At 41.4% G+C, this 19,832-nt stretch overlaps 1 protein-coding gene across 2 annotated transcripts in view; it reads right to left on the bottom strand.

Moving 5' to 3' along the window:
* The window catches only part of FANCC (FA complementation group C), a 158,737-nt gene extending 141,595 nt beyond the window's left edge, over positions 1 to 17,142 (bottom strand). For both annotated transcript variants that reach the window (XM_084629084.1, XM_084629085.1), the window contains exon 1: positions 17,039 to 17,142. The gene's annotated coding sequence lies outside the window, so the exon portion shown is untranslated. The remainder of the gene's footprint in view (positions 1 to 17,038) is intronic.
* Positions 17,143 to 19,832: the final 2,690 nt, after the last annotated feature.

Here is a 19,832-nt window from a genome sequence, read left to right as displayed (position 1 = left end):
CGGTGATATTTAGGGTCCATGTAGCTACATGCTGCAGAAAAGGTAGGCTGTGTCCACATTGCAGTGTGTAGCGACACATGGCAGTGAAAGGCTCTGGCAAAAGGCTCCAGCTGCTGGAGACTTTCACCACTGCCTCCCTCCTGCCAGAGCCTTTTCCTGCTGCTGGACTCTTCCACTGCAGAAAGGAAAAGCTCTGACAGTGGGACACTACACTGCTAAAAATAGTCGTGTCAGCATGGAAGGCACTGCTTGGGGGTGTAGAGAGACATGTAAGGTGTGTGTGTATATATATACACACACACACACATACACACCCCCTAGGGGTCTGGTGTGTCTATACACTTCTCACCTAAGCAGTGCCTCACTGTCTTTACACTTATTTATATCACTTATTTATCTCTGTACTTTACACACCACCATAAGTGAAGACCTACCCTTTGATGCTTAACCAAAGGAAGAGTATTTCTTGAGTTTATTTAGGGAACCATAGAATATCAGAGTTGGAAGAAACCTCAGGAGGTCATCTAGTCCAACCCCCCACTCAAAGCAGGACCAATCCCCAACTAAATCATCCCAGCCAGGGCTTTGTCAAGCCTGACCTTAAAAACCTCAAAGGAAGGAGATTCCACCACCATCCTAGGTAACGCATTCCAGTGCTTCACCACCCTCCCAGTGAAAAAGTTTTTCCTAATATCCAACCTAAACCTCCCCCATTGCAACTTGAGACTATTACTGAGTGAATGCTATGAAAGTTGTGAGAACTACCTGTCTGAATTAGAAGCACAGTACTGCGTGTTACAGAAAGCCCTCAGCTTAAAAAAAAAAAAAAAAAAAAAAAGCTCATCTGATCAGGGTTAGTAACCACTAGGAGGCCTACTTTAATGGACAGGAAGTATAGGGACATCTCCTTGACCTTTTTTCATCTGATCAGGGTTAGTAACCACTGGGAGGCCTACTTTAATGGACAGGAAGTATAGGGACATCTCCTTGACCTTTTTTGCTTGGACACAATAAAGCTCTCCTGGGCTATGACCATTCAAGGCTATGTTTCACTGATTAAACTAGTTAAACTATGGGCTTTTTATCACCCAGCAGAATAAGTTTTATTTGATTTCTTTTGGGGGGTACACGAGAATAATCGCTTCTTCCAAATATTCATTTTAACTTGTCTAGTCCCAATGGAGGGCTTGTCTTGCAATAGCAGACCTCCTCTGTGAGACAGAGACCTCAAAATTTCCAATGATAAGTTAATCAAGTTTGAGAGCCATAGCAGCATAAACAGTATTACTGCAACTCTCTCATTCCTATCCTTTGTATTTCCCTGGGGAGCAGTGGAAAAGATAGGAAGACTTATAGTAGGGACCCTACCCAGCTTTGCACAATGTCATTCACCACCTCACATCCCAGGTCCGGATACAGAGGCACTTTATTTACTGTTTCCAAATGCAAAGAAGTTGATTACCAGCCCAACAAATTGCCTTATGTTTAGTGAGATATTACTGGGTATAGGAGCTACTCATCTAATATGTCTTCTGCCATGTAAGGCTTAACATTCATCTCTCCCTTGGCAGACAGTGCATGTAGAGATCAGAAACTTTGTTAGACCCAGGACAAGAGAATTTCTCTCTGGGATAGTGCCAATAGGGTTTTCATAATAACTACAAAAAACACAAACAGACACAGATTGTCAAAAACAGAATAGGTCTGCTACTATGGAAGGAGCAGTACTCCGAGACCTGACTCAATCAGTGTGTTCCATCTGTGTTCTCTTTCTGGTACCCATCCCCTTAATTGAATCAGGCAAATCCCTTAAAAATCTGTTTCTCTTCATTCATCAATATGGGAATGGTTATTATACAACTGGGTCCAGATATCTGCCAATGGATGAGATAGGACAAGATGGAAAGGGGATACCCAGAATTAGGGCTTCGTATCATAAGAATTCTGAATCACTGAAACATGCTTGTGTATGAGATCAGAATTCCCAATAGGCTACAATAAGTACTGGATTTTTGTTTTTGTGACACCACTTGTTTTCTATTATGGCAACCTTCACCTTCGCTCAACATTCTTCTAATATGAGACCTTGTACTCATTCTCAGCCCAGGCTTATGATTGACTTCCCTGGTATTGTGTGCCTGTTTGTTCTTGAATACAAGATATTCCAGGAACCATTATTTTTACTGTATATTAGCTTCAGTTTTATATCTGTAAAGAACCCTGATGAGAAAAATTGTCCAGGAAAAGATAAATGAATTGCCTTCTTCCCTAAAACCAGTATTATTCCTAGCATGATCCTAGAGAGAGCCTGGGAAAACATGTAAGATCAAATGGTAATGATTAAAGTTGGAGGGGGAAAAAAGTCTGCCACTCATCTGCAAAACATAAGAACTGTCCGAGGATGGTAAAATGGGAATGTTTTAAAGACAAGCCTCCACTAGGAACTTATTTAGATGTTTTAGGCTGGGCCCTGCTCCATTTGTTCCCGATTCTCTGAGGCTAGAAATTGCTGCACTCCAACTCAGTCCCTGTTCCGCCTGATGTAGATGACAGATGATTTCATTTATGTTGTGACATTTACATGGGTTGCTATCTAGGGAAGGGACAAAGCTGTTCCTGAAATTCTTGCTTATCACCACAGGATACCCCCCTCTGGTCAATGTCCAGTAACCCAGCTGAACAAAGTTATTGGTAGCCTTTTTGCTCCCAATTTGAGAGAGCTTGGCTCAAGTTCAAAGTCTCACTCTAGACACAGCTGATTTAGAGGCCTGCAGTTAGTTCTGAGTCAACAAAACTCACTGACCCAGAACTCGCTCTAACTACCACTAGCAAAGAGGCATTTTCTCCTGCTGTACTTCACGGACTTCTTCAATTTGCCATATAATCTATACCCATTTCTATAGCATCTGGCAGCAGTCAGGATTATAAATAAACTTTTCTAATCATTCTGAATAATCTCAGATTTCCATAAATATTCCCATTGTATCACTAAGATAAATGGGATGTGAACTGTCAGAGTGTCTGATCCCAAGGACCATGTCCAATATACCTGATGAAAGATATCAAGCCCACTTTGTTTTCTTTCCAGGGAGAATCACTTAGACCGTGTGGCAACCTGAATGGAACTTGGATGAATGAGCATAATTTGCAGGAGGGAAGAGTTTAGACGAGGCATCAGGAAAGTCAGTCAATCTGCACATGACTGAAATGCAGTTGCAGAAACTCTGTAAATAATTCACTGAATAAGGAGCCAGCTTAGTTTTACTAGCATGGAGTACTTTTATATTATTATCCTGCACCTAGTATACATTCACAGCAGTTAGTCTAGTGCAGTGGTTGTCAACCTGTGACCGGTGGACTGCTTGCAGCCCAATCAGCACACAGCTGTGACATCCTCAGAGCCATACAGGTAGTATTGAATGCAGCCCAAAACAGTAAATAGGTTGAATGCATTGAATGCAGTCCACAATGGTAAACAGGTTGAGAACTACTGGTCTGGTGAGACGTACAGCAAGGAAAAGAGTGTGATTAACAGGCAAACAAAACAACACCTAGAACCAGAGCAAATAGGCAGCATGGTCTCAAGCTTCCTCCACGAGATTGGAAAAAGAGAGAAAGAAAGAAATCCTGCCTGAGTTTCAACCCTTTAAACCACAAGTAGGGATGTTTTGTACACCAATTAACCACTGGTGTATCAGTGCCTTCCAGAATGTTCCCTTAAAGGTCTCTGATTAACAGAAAGCAAGAAACTCCTTAATTTATAAGTATAAATTATACTGAAATATAAATGACAAATAAAGCTTAGCCTTATTCTGAAAAGATGGGCAAGTATGAAACTAGATTCTTCAGAGAACCAGAGTAACAGGTAAATAATCTTCCTCTCTCTAAAAGATATGATATTGACTGAATTTCTACCTTTGGGTATTAAATCTGGATGGACTGATTTAAATAGGGTTATTTAAATCAGCATGTGGAAAGTCTTGATTTAAATTGATTTTAATCAACTTTTCCATTTGTACTCAGGAATTTTGTTAAAAAAAGTGCATTTTCATTGGTTGATATAAACATTAAAACATGTTGATTTACAAGTAAATAGAGCTTTTACATTAGATTTGGTATATCCTAGGGTACGCTATAACTATATATATTTATTAAGCAATTATATAGCTTAATATTTTAGATTTGTATTAATTGTACATTTTTAGTACGTTAGAAAATGGTGAATGATACATTACTTATTTACTAGATAATTAACTTTTTGTGCATGATTTGTATCAAGCTGCATTGGATGGTAACTGGAATTTAATTAAACACACAAAACAGTATATACAATTTATTTTTATTAAACAAAACAAGCCCTTAATACAGTATAGGACCTATTTTGCCATATTTATAAAGCTTGACCTCAGAAGATAGAACTGGGGAAAAAATCTCTCTATATATAGACAAGCAGCCTTTAACTCAAGATTTTTGATAGAGGTTCATGGATTCAGCTTTTTTTTATTTAAATGTTTTAAGAGATTATAATAAATTTAGGCCTTAACATATTTTGTATTCAATTCAGATGTCATTTTAAACCTGTTTATTTCTAAACCTGTTTATTTCTAAAAACATTTATAACAAATAAAATCAAAAAACCCTATTTAAGTTAAAAGAATCTGATTTTTTTTTTTAATTCATCTATTTCTATCCACCCTGGAAGGTAAACTCCACAAAAACATATATTCTTCAACTCATCAAGGGGCCAAAGCCATCTGAGATTGTTTCTTCTGTCCTGGAGAATTAAAACTTCCCACAACTCCTTCCACCAAAAAGGCGGTGGAAAAGTTGGTGAAAAATATGCACAACCAGTAGTATGACAATCTTGTCCCTGAGATCAGAACAATAATACATAATCTACACTGCAGGCAAGAAAAAGTAAAAGGACATGCCTTTCTTTGCATTTGTACCAAGTCAACAAGTCCCATTTATACTTGAATACATTAAAATTGGTGGCAAAGGATCACTTTAAATGAGTACAAGAACATCCTCTCCCATAACTTGGATAAGAAGAAGGTTCTCCGGCTATGAATTTGACCTCCACCCAGCAAGTTCAACAGCAATGCATCAACCTGAGCATTGGTTTCATAGTCAAAACAATGCTCTGTTACACACTGTGAATTTAATCTAAAAGTGAAAGGATATAGTCCCAATCCTCTAAAAAGTTAGAAATACTTGGCCTTTTCCTCTCATTTGTGATATTTTTATACCCATGTAATGCCACTGACCTCAGCTGGATTAATCCTGATTTAAACTAATGTAAGAAAGAGGAAAACCATGGCCTAAACTTTTCAGCACAAGTATGTGAACATGAGATAAGAAGCTGTCTACTGATAATTAAATGTATACTCATCCCAGTACAGCACCTATGGCCTTCTGTCTTATATTAAGTCATTTCCCTCTTTCTGGAGATAAGCTCCACCCTGAAAAGGCTGTGGAATCAAAATTTTAGGGTTTTTTGTGTGAATTCAGATATTTTTAACAATACCTGGCTCTTATATCATGTTTTTCATTAGTAGATCTCAAAGTGCTTTACAAAGGAGGTAGGTATCCACCATGCATGTGAGGAGGCTGAGGCATAGAGACTTGCCCAAGGTCATCCAGGAGACCAGTGGCAGAGCTAGGAATAGAACCCTGGTCTCCTGAGTCCCAGTCTATCCACTAAGCCGCAAAGCCTCCCAAGGACTTGCTCAGGGAAGAATGTGTCACTCAACTTAGGTAACTCAGGCTTGATACAGGAGACTACTTACAATGGTGAAGGAAAACATGCTGAATTCTAGACTTTCAGCAATATAGAAAATGATAATACAGTAGACTGGGGAAGAGATAAAACTTTTTACAGAAATTCCAGTAAGAGCCCAGAAAGTCAGTCACAATGAATCTAGATGAAAAAGGGGTATGCTTGTACCAATGTCTCTACTGGCTACTTCAGACTATGGTGAAAAACTGGGATGAATTAATTTAATTAAGATACAACATGAAGCATATTGTCAAATGAAATCATGCTCCACTAGCAGCACACTGCTGTAAGAGCATCTTGCAAAGGAGTCTCAGGTATTTTTCCCTCCATCTACACATACACAGAATAAGGTCTTCTTAGTAAAGGTTCATTTAGGACACTAAATCCACAAGCAACAAAGGTTATTTCTGCTGCAGAATAAAAAGATTATATGGCATCGAGAGCAACTTTTTCTTTTAAGTTTAGAACACCATGTGTTTATTTACAAAATTTAATACCATTCCCTAGGAATTTGTAACTGTCCATTAATTCTTTTGAATTAGACAAGATGTGTTTTCTTTGGGTTTCTTAAAAGAATACCTTTACAGAGAAAGATTCCAGCTAGTTACACAGACTATACAATTAAATTTACTATACTATTACAATTTACACAGATTATTGCAATTAAATTTAGATAAGATTTAAATTAATTCCATTAATAATAAATTATATTAAATAAATTATTTAACTTATTATAATAAATTATTATATTTGTTTATTATACTGTATTATATGTAATTACTTTAATATAAATTATATTATATAATTTAATTTAATATAATATAATTTATTTAATAAATTAAATTAATTAAATTTAGATAAGATTTACATTAATTCGTATGGGGAAATTGGATTCACTTAATCATTTCACTTACAGTAGAATTTTCAGGAACATAACTACAACGTTAAGCAAGGAGTTACTGTAGCTCTCATATTCTAATGGAAGGGAATTCCTCATGAATTTACGTCAGTTTATGACAGATGAGAACTTTTGATATACAGTATGTGAAGTATTTGCTAGTGGTATGTCTCTTGCTCTAAGAAAACTGGGGTCTCTCATATGTCAATTTAGCTGTATAACATGATAAATTTATCACAGTGCTTTGAATATTTCAATACAGTCACAGTTAATCTAGATTTGGAAAATAAACCTGTCTAGTAGCTCTTGAAGTAGGGAAGAATGATAGTTTTGCAGTTAAAATACAGATCTGGGAGCCAGAAGACTTGAGTCTGATTCCCAGCACTGACACAGACCTCCTGTGTGATGCTGGACCAATCACGTAATCTTCTTGTACCTGATTTTCATCCTATAAAATTGGGACAATACATATTAATCTCACAAGGATCTTATGAAGCTCAATTTATTAATGTCTGTAAAATGCTTCGAAATCTACAGATAGAAACCACCATAGAAATGCAAAGGATGATTATTGTTACTTTACATTCCCCAATCATTTGTGTTCATGAAACAAACCATAATACTTAGGAAGGTCTTTGGGGCAGGGACCATCCTTTTCTTTTGTAGGTGTACCACACCTAGCACAATGGGATCCCGGTCCTTGACCATCCCTAGATGCTACATAACACATAATGTGAACTTGTACTGTTAGTAACTAAAAATGGCATTGCAGAGCTCCATGTTCATTGTGTCTCAATGATGTCATATCAAATTTGTTATATTTGCAAGTCAAAAGATTTTCTCCCCCTAACTGAGAGCCCATAAACTCTGAGCTCTGACAGTCAGTCTGGGCTTCTTAGGATATAGATATTCAGGCCTGTCTGTAAAGGCCTATATTCTAAGAATTTAGGTGTATTCTTATCACTTAGCTAGTGATAGAGGTATAAAAGAAAATCAAAATCACTGTCTGCCAGTGTAAGGGCCTTCTCTTACCGTGACAGTCTGAGGCCCTGTTCTTAGGCTAAGGCCTTTGGCTAAGCAGCAGAGGCAGCCATAAGCTGGGAAGCGAACAGTCACATCCTCACATTCCAAACTAGTCACATTGAAATAAGGTGCTACTGGGCTGTTAGGAATACAATCCTGTCCCGATAATGCCTATCGCCTCCAGAGAAAGGGAAGTGCCTAGAAGATGTAAAAGGAAACTTAGTTTGATAGCATCCTGTTGGCCAAGAACTCACTTATCAATAGCTGGGATGTGAAATCCTCATTTCTTTATTGTTCTATCACTGTAGTCCCATTTCCCTATTGTTTGTCTGTATAATCTCTGTCTGGTTCTGTGATTGTTTCTGTCTGCTGTATAATTAATTTTGCTGGGTGTAAACCAATTAAGGTGGTGGGATATAATTGGTTAAATAATCATGTTACAATAGATTAGAATTGCTTAGTTACATTTTAATAAAATGATTGGTTAAGGTATGACTAAGCAGAACACAAGTTTTACTATATAGTCTGCAGTCAATCAGGAACTAAGGGGGGGAATGGGGGTGGGGAAATTGGAATCATGTTTTGCTAAGGGGGGGGGGAATGGGAACAGGGACACAGGTAAGCCTCTGTGGTGTCAGAGCTGGGAAGGGGGACACTAAGGAAGGAAACTGGAATCTTGCTTACTGGAAGTTCACCCCAATAAACATTGAATTGTTTGCAAGTTTGGACTTTGGGTACTGTTGCTCTCTGTTCATGCAAGAAGGACCAGGGAAGTAAGTGGGTGATGGAATAAGCCCCATAACATCGTTCTTTCCGTATTATGGATCCATCGTTAATAATGACTCAAAGCCAAATTCAGATATACCCATGCAACTGTGCACCTGTGCAATCTACTTATGACTAAAGTGGTTGTACAGGTGTAGCTGAGGGCATAATTTTACCTACACAAAACATATTACTGGTGCTGATGCACAAGACGGAAAGAACACAGTTTAACTGCAAAAGCCAAGGAAGAGTTTGTGAGGCTGGCAGTTGGAAAAAAATCTTGTTTCTTGAAAATGGAACAAATTTGATATCATAGAATATCAGGGTTGGAAGGGATCTCAGGAGGTCATCTAGTCCAACCACCTGCTCAAAGCAGGGCCAATACCCAACTAAATCATCCCAGCCAGGGCTTTGTCAAGACTGACCTTAAAAATATCTAAGGAAGGAGATTCCACCACCTCCCTAGGTAACGCATTCCAGTGTTTCACCACCCTCCTAGTGAAAAAGTTTTTCCTAATATCCAACCTAAACCTCCCCCACTGCAACTTGAGACCATTGCTTCTTGTTCTGTCATCTGCCACCACTGAGAACAGTCTAGATCCATCCTCTTTGGAACCCCCTTTCAGGTAGTTGAAAGCAGCTATCAAATCCCCCCTCATTCTTCTCTTCCGCAGACTAAACAATCCCAGTTCCCTCAGCCTCTCCTCATAAGTCATGTGTTCCAGTCCCCTAATCATTTTTGTTGCCCTCCGCTGGACTCTTTCCAATTTTTCAACATCCTTCTTGTAGTGTGGGGCCCAAAACTGGACACAGTACTCCTGATGAAGCCTCACCAATGTCAAATAGAGGGGAATGATCACGTCCCTCAATCTGCTGGCAATGCCCCTGTGTATACATCCCAAAATGCCATTGGCCTTCTTGGCAACAAGGGCACACTGTTGACTCATATCCAGCTTCTCGTCCACTGTAACCCCTAGGTCCTTTTCTGCAGAACTGCTGCCGAGCCATTCGGTCCCTAGTCTGTAGCGGTGCATGGGGTTCTTCCGTCCTAAGTGCAGGACTCTGCACTTGTCCTTGAAACTCATCAGATTTCTTTTGGCCCAATCCTCTAATTAGTCTAGGTCCCTCTGTATCCTATCCCTACCCTCCAGCGTATCTACCACTCCTCCCAGTTTAGTGTCATCTGCAAACTTGCTGAGAGTGCAATCCACACCATCCTCCAGATCATTTATGAAGATATTGAACAAAACTGGCCTGAGGACCAACCCTTGGGGCACTCCACTTGATACCGGCTGCCAACTAGACATGGAGCCATTGATCACTACCCGTTGAGCCCGACAATCTAGCCAACTTCCTATCCACCTTATAGTCCATTCATCCAGCCCACACTTCTTTAACTTGCTGGCAAGAATACTGTGGGAGACCGTATCAAAAGCTTTGCTAAAGTCAAGGAACAACACGTCCACCGCTTTCCCTTCATCCACAGAGCCAGTTATCTCGTCATAGAAGTCAATTAGATTAGTCTGGCATGACTTGCCCTTGGTGAATTCATGCTGACTGTTCCTGATCACTTTCCTCTCCTCTAAGTACCTCAGAATTGATTCCTTGAGAACCTGCTCCATGATTTTTCCAGGGACTGAGGTGAGGCTGACTAGCCTGTTGTTCCCAGGATCCTCCTTCTTCCCTTTTTTAAAGATGGGCACTACATTAGCCTTTTTCTAGTCGTCCAGGACTTCCCTGGGTCGCCATGAGTTTTCAAAGATAATGGCCAATGGCTCTGCAATCACATCCGCCAACTCCTTTAGCACTCTCGGATGCAGCGCATCCGGCCCCATGGACTTGTGCTCGTCCAGCTTTTCTAAATAGTCCCGAACCACTTCTTTCTCCAGAGAGGGCTGGTCACCTCCTCCCCATGCTGTGCTGCCCAGTGCAGTAGTCTGGGAGCTGACCTTGTTCGTGAAGACAGAGACAAAAAAAGCATTGAGTACATTAGCTTTTTCCACATCCTCTGTCACTAGGTTGCCTCCCTCATTCAGTAAGGGGCCCACACTTCCCTTGACTTTCTTCTTGTTGCTAGCATACCGGAAGAAACCCTTCTTGTTACTCTTAACATCTCTTGCTAGCTGCAACTCCAAGTGTGATTTAGCCTTCCCGATTTCACTCCTGTATCCCTGAGCAACATTTTTATACTCTTCCCTGGTCATTTGTCCAATCTTCCACTTCTTGTAAGCTTCTTTTTTGTGTTCAAGATCAGCAAGGATTTCACTGTTAAGCCAAGCCGGTCACCTGCCATATTTACTATTCTTTCTACACATCGGGATGGTTTGTCCCTGTAACCTCAATAAAGATTCTTTAAAATACAGCCAGCTCTCCTGGACTCCTTTCCCCCTCATGTTATTCTCCCAGGGGATCCTGCCCATCAGTTCCCTGAGGGAGTCAAAGTCTGCTTTTCTGAAGTCCAGGGTCTGTATTCTGTTGCTCTCCTTTCTTCCCTGTGTCAGGATCCTGAACTCAACCATATCATGGTCACTGCCTCCCAGGTTCCCATCCACTTTAGCTTCCCCTACTAATTCTTCCCGGTTTGTGAGCAGCAGGTCAAGAAGAGCTCTGCCCCTAGGGTTCCTCCAGCACTTGCACCAGGAAATTGTCCCCTACCCTTTCCAAAAACTTCTTGGATTCTCTGTGCACCGCTGTATTGCTCTCCCAGCAGATATCAGGGTGATTGAAGTATCCCATGAGAACCAGGGCCTGTGATCTAGTAACTTCCGTGAGTTGCTGGAAGAAAGCCTCCTCCACTTCATCCACCTGGTCCGGTGGTCTATAGCAGACTCCCACCACGACATCACCCTTGTTGCTCACACTTCTAAACTTAATCCAGAGACACTCAGGTTTTTCTGCAGTTTCATACTTGAGCTCTGAGCAGTCATACTGCTCCCTTACATACAGTACAACTCCCCCACCTTTTCTGTCCTGCCTGTCCTTCCTGAACAGTTTATATCCATCCATGACAGTACTCCAGTCACATGAGTTATCCCACCAAGTCTCTGTTATTCCAACCACATCATAATTGAAAACCAATGAGACATGCTGAAAATGGAAGTCCATTATCAGAGATATCGACCTGGCTCAGACTTTTAGGGATATTTATGAAAAAAAATTAGGGGGGAATTAGGGAGGTTGCTTGGATTAGTGGCAACTCTCAAAGGTGCGATGCCAAACAAAAATACAGGGGGCCTGGGGTAGTGCTTTAAATGCTTGCAGTGCATTTTAGATGCACTTCTGTGAACATTATAGTAACAACAGTGGTACAAACTGAGGTAACATTTTATTTAGTAACATCAGTAACCAGATCAGGTCTGATCACGATATTGGCCACATCCTCACTGCTTTGCAAGCAGGTTTCTTTGCTTGGTCTTTCGCAAGAATACTTTGCCGGATTTTTCAAGTGGCAGGGTTGACTAAGTAAGTCCACTTTAGTGATCATCAGTGATTCCAAACCTTTATCACCAAGATTTGTTCTGAACTCAGTTGGTTTCCCACGCAGAATACAAAATTCTGTATCAGAGTTTCTTTGAAGATCACTTGCATTATCTGAGCTAGAGCATTGTATGCTGTTTTGCCATAGGCTTCGGTTATCTGTGACATGGTATGCCATTGTTCATCACAACTGGTGCACACTGGAACAGATGACATGTCATTGACCTGACACCAAGGAAACCACTCCTGTAGTGTGTCTTGCTGTGAATAATCCTTCAGCAGATACAGAAATCACTGCAGAAGACTGAATAAGTGACATCTGAGTGTGAGAATCAGCAACTCCTCTTTTTGCAGCATTCAGTTCGTCAAAGATCATGATTGTATAGTCTAAGAACAGGCAATAAGGTTTCACTTGTGAAGAAATCATCAAGTGTCTTATACGATCACAACTTTCAACGCCTAGTTCTGCAGCTTGTTTTTGGCATAGGAATGGCATCCGATGTCAGTTCAGTTGCTTTGTCATGCTTGGCATCAGCAACCTAACCTGTATGCTTGCAGTCACAATGCTTTTGAGATAATCTTTGTTTTGCTGCAATGCCCAGTTTCGACTTTGATAACTGGCTGTGGGTCGCTACTACTCCAGGTTCAATTTTTGATTGTTGCTAATATAGCTGATTTCAGCTCTGCGTGGACCATCTTGACTTTCACTAGGTTGTCGCTTATGGTCTGGTTTTGTGGCTTGTCACCTCAGCACAAGACTTATCAGCATCTGTGTTGGTTTTTTATTTTGCTGCAAAGGAAGATAATGTAGACTGACAGTCGTAACTTTGCACCTGATGCCCCAAGAATGAACTTCCAATTTTGCTGCTTCAGTCCAGAAGAACATGGTGAGTAGTTCCCACTGCTGGATGAGCTGAGTCAGACACAGACCAAGCAACAGCCAGCATGTACTTACATGTTACATTATCTTATAGATCTATACATCACACAGCTTCTGACAGATGATGAGCTCCATGCTCTGGTCAACAAATATTAGATGTCAGTAAGAAGTTCATCTACAGTGATGGGCAGGAACTTCGTACTTTTCTCAGCCACAATGTGCACAAAATGACATAGGATTATGGAAAATTAGGGAGGGTTGGAATCTCGGCATTACACATTTTTACAATGCCACTTTTCAACATAGAACCATGTTTTAAGTTTATCAGAGGAGCCTTAACTCAGAAATCCCTGACATCAGAAGGTTTAAATCTTAAGCAATGTTGAATTAATAGAGAGTTATCTCTTTCCAAAGCTATTCCTTAGTATATTTATATACTCTCTATACTGCTACTCTATTTGTATTCCTGGGGATCACTGAAGCCCAATAATGAAAAACCTCTCTTTCTTTTCCATTCACCTTCAGTACTACTTCAGCACAAATATAAAATACAAATGATATTCCCACCTTCTATATTAAACATTCCTCTGAAGATTGCTTATAAAACACTCTGAAGATAATATGTGCTATATAATTATTTTAGTATAAGAAAAACTATTGCTAGAGCTACAAATCAGACATGCCATCTTCTAAAATGAATACTCAGCCATAAACATAACAGCTCTACAATTGTACGGAAATACTAAAAACACACTTAGGGAAAAGGAAAGATATTATAGAATAAGAGAAAATCAGAGACAACATAGAATAATGAAAAAAAAACAGAAGGAACAGAGATGAAACACAAAGAAAAATAGTATGTAACAGTCAGTGGCCATGTACATACAGACATAAAACATATGTGCAACATGGGAAATAGAAATCTTGATTTTCTTTTCCCAAATCACAAGACTGTCACTAGGAAAATCTCCACTGGGGGTAGACAGTATTAGGGTTTATAGCCACTTTACAAAAGAACTAGAGGGCAAGAATTTAAGAGATCTATTTCTATCCAAAAGATGGCAATGGTGAAGAAATATCAGCCCATACATTATCTAAAGATGGATGGGGAGAGATGAGACAGCAGGAAGGAAGAAAAAAAATAACCAAAAAGATAAGATGAAAGACAGGAGCAGAGAAGAGAGCTTGTTGTCTATCCCAAAATTTACAAGACAATGATTTTCATGGGCCTGTCACTATTTTTAAAGTGTCCCAAATTTATCTGAAATAGGACCTATCACCATAATGTTGTGGCACAAACCGTCATCCCACAAAGATTGGAAGGTGGCAACCCTAACATAAGAAAAGCAAAATGTGGGTTAAAAAGTACACAGAAAATTGATCCGCTATAAAACAAGGTCTTAACAGTCACAGATAAGAAAGCTTCAAAAAAAAAAAAAAAGAATTCAGGCATTTTTGAAGTGGATGGAACAATAGAGAAGGTCTGAATCATCATCAGTAAAGAAGAGAGGGAATGGTATTATGTTTACTTGCTACCTATTTTTCAAGTTTTCTGGAAGGAGGATTTTTGAAATCCCATCTACAATTGTGAGTAAAAACCTCAGACAAACTTGGCTGCTTCTCCTGAAATTTCTTTTCCCTCCATTTGTATCCCTCCATTAGCTCCCACTTCTCTATGTTTGATGCAATAAACTGCTTGTATTCACTTTCAATGCCCTTCACAGTTAATCCCCACACTACCAATCATCTCTCATTTGCTATCAAGCTGCCAGCACTCACCTCCCCTCGGCTCATGATGTCAGTAAGTCCACTTGTTTAGTTTTATTTCTGCTTTCTCCCATTCTGTCCCTCATGCTTGGGAGGCCTTCCCCATAAACATCTGCAAAACTACCTCATTATCCACTTTCAAATCCCTCTTCAAAACTCTCCTTTGTCATGATGACTACAATATATTTGATAACAGTTAGGCTGCTGGTTTGTTATGACCACTGCCTATTATGTTGACAAATTCTATATCAGGGGTTCTCAAACTGTGGTCGGGACCCCTTGGGGGTCACAAGGCTATTACGTGTGGGGGTCGCGAGCTGTCAGCCTCCACCCCAAACCCCGCTTTGCCTCCAGCATTTATAATGGCATTAAATATATAAAATGTGTTTTTAATTTACAAGGGAGGGTCGCACTCAGAGGCTTGCTCTGTGAAAGAGGTCACCAGTAAAAAAGTTTGAGAACCACTGTACTATATCATTTCCTTATACTCCTCTGCCTGTCTTTTGTCTTATGCTTCAGATTGTAAACTCCTTGGAGCAGGCACCATTTGTGGTTGTTCTGTGTTCAGCACCTAATTCAGTGGGGTCCTGGTCCATGACTAGAGTTCCTAGGCACAACAGTAATATAAATAATTTCAGTTTGAAAAAAAGACTAGATACACTGTGGCAAAAGATGCACATTGACAGTTTCTGCCCTAGAGCACAGAAGTCTCAAAATGTTGGCTTACACCGTGCAAAAGTTGGGTTCAGATTGTTCGAGACCAGGTATAACGAAGTTGCAAGTTATTTGTTCTCCTCTCAGTAGATCTTTTGGATGTGTATTTGTATGCTAAAATTGTATGCTGTTGGCATGAGGCCTAAAGCCATTTGCTATAAACTGTACAGTGACTTTATGATTCCCACTTGCCATCCTAACCTGAGACTGGATGGTTAGGGCCATTGGTAACAGATACAGAGACTTTCATCACTGTATTGTGAATTCAAATCCAGATTTTGTTAGTAACTGACAGAAACAGACCAGTTGTTTTCTGATGGTTGTGACCTATGTGAAATGAATATTTACATATGTTATCTCCTTGCAGTTCCTAGTATATACATGTCAGAATCACAAAAGTCACCCCCATGTTTGACAGTAATTGACAATCTTGTTGGCTTTCTCAAAAAAGTTCAAAAATAACCAAGGCAAGCTGACTTAACTATCTTCTCTCAGCTGCAGAACAAGGACGAAACACAACAGCAACGTAGCAAGGAGAAGCTAGCAATGCTGTATGGCAAGCAATGTACATTAATGAATATGAATTTATGGCAAAGTACCATGAGAAGAGTCACAGTGTAAACCCTTTCCATACACCTTACGCAAAACGTTACAAATACAGAACCAAATACAGCCCTGATATTGCTATACTGTCTTTAGTAGTAACAGGAATGAATTTGTTCTGTAATGGCTTCCCTACCATACAGGCAAAGTGTGAGGTTTAATTCACTGACGTTTATAAAGAGCTTTGTTGTGGTCAAGTGGAAGATGCCCAAGAAATGCAAAATATTATTAGGAACTGAGTAAATCCTGGCAAAGTTAAACCCACCCCCCGTTTTCCAAGAGCTGCAAGGGATTTAGAGATGTGATTCCCATTGAGTGTTAGGGCGTCAGCTGTGTACAGTTTAAACAGGCATCATCCGATGAAGTGAGCTGTAGCTCACTAAAGCTTATGCTCAAATAAATTGGTTAGTCTCTAAGGTGCCACAAAGTCCTCCTTTTCTTTTTGTTAACCTAGTTAGTTTCAAGCTAGGGAGAAGCAGCCCCAGGTGCCCCGCTTGGCGCTGCAGAGACCCTGCCCCTGCTCGGGGCTGCCACACACCTTGGGGAATAGGGTGACCAGAGAGCAAATGTGAAAAGATCGGGGTGGAGGGTAAATAGGAGCTTATATAAGAAAAAGACCCCAAAATCGGGACTGCCCCTAAAAAATCGGGACATCTGCTCACCCTACAGGAGAAACGCTTCTCACCAGCGCAAAGGGACCAAGCCGGGATCAGCTGAAGAACACCCTGTTCTCACCTCCGCCAGTGCCGGCGCGCTCAGGCCTGGGCGCTGCCCGGAGCGAGGGGCGGGCGCCAGCGCAGGGTCCCGACCCCCGCTGGGGGGGGAGAGGGGGGAAGCCCGCGAGCGAGGCGGCGGCGGCGGCAGCAGCAGGGCCTCGCAGCGCCCCGGACCGGAGCCACTGCGGAAGGGACCCGCACCCGTCCCCCGCGACCGGGCCCGCCCGGAGCGGAAGGCACGGGCACGGCACCGCCCCCCCGCCGGCGGCCGCAGAGCAGCCTCTAACCTCACCGCCCGGCGCTGGGGGGCAATTTCGGCCTCCCCCTTGGCGCCTGAGGGACACGGGCCCCCCCCCTCTGCCCCGATAATGGAAAATGACCCCGGACCCTCCCCAAGCCCCGCCCCCTCCTCTTACCCCGTGGCCCCGGGCCTCGCGCCGCGCCGCCGGTTTGGAAATTTCGCGCCTCCTGGGACGCCTGCGCTGGAGTGACGTTTCTCCACGCCTCCTCCCCGCCCTAACCAGCTGCTCCTAACGCGCGTGCGCGCATGGGGTGGGGCTATAGGGAAGGGCGGTGTTGGGGTCGGACCCGTGGGGGCGGTGGGGAAGAAAAACGGAGAGAAGCTGGCACGTGGGGCCTGGAGGGGAGTAGCGAGCACGGGGAGCGTAGGCGGGAAGGAGCTGAGCAGGACTAGCTGGATGGGAAGAAACGTGCTATATTTAGGCAAAACATCACTGTTATTTTAGAAAGAAAAGGAGGACTTGTGGCACCTTAGAGACTAACAAATTTATTTGAGCATGAGCTTTCATGGGCTCCAGCTCACTTCATAGGATGCTCACGAAAGCTCATGCTCAAATAAATTAGTTAGTCTCTAAGGTGCCACAAGTACTCCTTTTCTTTTTGCGAATACAGACTAACACGGCTCCTACTCTGAAACCTATTATTTTAGAGTTACCCCCCCCCCCCCCGCCTGACTGTCTCTCTCTCACACACACACACAGACCCTACTCCCCCACCTATGAGCTCGGCACAATACTTGATCTGAGTTTGTCAGCTCCTGATCTGTTTGCATCCCCCCAGCATGCTTCAGGTCGCTACGTTTCGTGTCATAGCTGCGACACTAGTTTACCATCTCTTTTTGACAGTTGTGCTTAACTTGGATGCTCTTAGGAATAGGGTATTCCAGAAACAAGTACAGCAACTTCAGCCCGAACCGGTTGGATTTACAACAGGTCACACTCAGTTGCTTCTACCCCATAGAAATTAAGCAGTCAAAACTGTGGTTATGTTATTTATACATTTAAAAAACATTGCACTGCTGTGTGCATGGCCACACTTACGAAAGCATTGCCATAAAGAGCCAGATCATACTCAGTGAAATAGTTCCCCTCATTTTAATGGAATTACACAGATGAGTAAAGCAAGATTTGACTCTAAATATAAAAATGAGGAAACAGAGTAGTTCAGTGGTTCTCAAGCTTTTGTACTGGTGACCCCTTTCACATAGCTAGCCTCTGAGTGCAACCCTCCTTATAAATTAAAAACACTTTTTTATATATTTAACAGCATTATAAATGCTGCATGCAAAGCAGGGTTTGGGGTGGAGGCTGACACCTCACAACCCCCCATGTAATAACCTTGTGAACCCCTGAGGGGGTCCCGACCTCCAGTTTGAGAACCCCTGGTCTAGTTCATATGACTCAGTGGGATAAGGAAACTCATCTTTAATTGGCCTAGAATGTTAGTAAAGGTTGTGATTGATGTGCTGATGGTTATTCAGTAGCCTGTGTAAAATAATATCTAGCTCTTCTTTAGCACTTTTCATCAGTAGATCCCAAAGAGATTCACAATCTTTAATACATTTTTCCTCACAATACTGCTGTGAGGTAGAGAAATGTTATCCCCATTTTACAGATCAGGAACTGAGGCACAGAGCAGCATAGTAACTTACTTAAGGTCACACAGGAAATCTGTAGCAGACTTCTAGGCTAGGCTAGTGCCTTAACCACTGGACAATTCTTGGTAGTTTTAGTCCACTTCCTAGGAAACAGGTGACCCTATCATACCACCAGCAGTTTTTCTAGTTTCTGATTACTACATGGAGAAAATCCTCAGATTAATTTCTCCTCCTCCTTTCTTGTCTTTTCAATGTGGGGTTGGGTCAACCTAACTTTAAATGCCAATTGACCTTTTTCCTTCCCACCTAAGCCACCTAGAAATGCAAAAATTATGGGTTCTTATTTTAATTTTGTGAGTTTCTATTTGTGTAAAATAAGAAGTACCTTTTTCCTCTGAAGACTGAAATGTTGTATTGGTACTCCAATAAGAGAATATGCGCTAGGACTGTCTGCTCCCCCTGCTAATTTTGTACATGTATCAGGTCAAACTTGCTGTTGAGTACATTAATTATGAAAGGGCCAGGTTCTGCCACTCTTGTTGCTCTGAGTGTTATTTTGATCCTCAAGTAATCTCACTGAAATCTCTGACTCCCTACACAAGTTTAGTACTTAGGAGTTCAGCCCATTCATCCTTTCCTATGCTATTCATATATTCACTTTTTTCACTGTTTCATTTACTCTCCTAATTTCAGTCTAGTTATCCTCATTCACTATTTCCTCTTAATTCTTCCTCTTTTTCTTCCATTCAGTCTCCCTCACAATCATTCAATTCATACTCAAGCTCTTCCTCATCCCATCCTTCTCCCCACTGCCTTCCTCTTAACTCATCTCCTGTTATCTCTCATTCACATCCTATTCTGTCTCACCCATCTGCTCTAAACCGCTTCACACATTCATCTACTTACACACACCTGCTCAGACTCATCTAGCTCTCCACTCACATCCTTGTTCCTAGCCCAACCCCAGTCAAGAATTTTTGGACAACTTTGCACCTGTATTTCCCTCTCTCTCTAAAATGTTCCTTCCCCCATCTCCCATTGTGAAAAAATCAGTACTGACTATATCACTGTGCCCCTCCTTTCTCCTTAACAGAGAAGTGGCATTAAATATGTCTGATCCAAAAGTCCCTTGAAGTCAGTGGAAAAACTCCAAATTACTTCAACAGGCATTGTCATAGGCCCTGAATTTTTTAACACTTATTTGTGTCAGGGGTTTAAGATGGCTTTACTTAACAGTCTGTAACTGTAAGAATATCACTTGCAGTTAATAGTAAAAATATTACTTACCTCTTTCTCCCCTCAGAGTTTAACTA

Source organism: Lepidochelys olivacea (assembly GCF_965140295.1).
Source record: "Lepidochelys olivacea isolate rLepOli2 genome assembly, chromosome: 5".
NCBI classification, from domain to species: domain Eukaryota; kingdom Metazoa; phylum Chordata; order Testudines; family Cheloniidae; genus Lepidochelys; species Lepidochelys olivacea.
The sequence above is the reverse complement of the archived record's forward strand: the minus strand, read 5'-3'. Positions and strand labels throughout refer to the sequence as shown.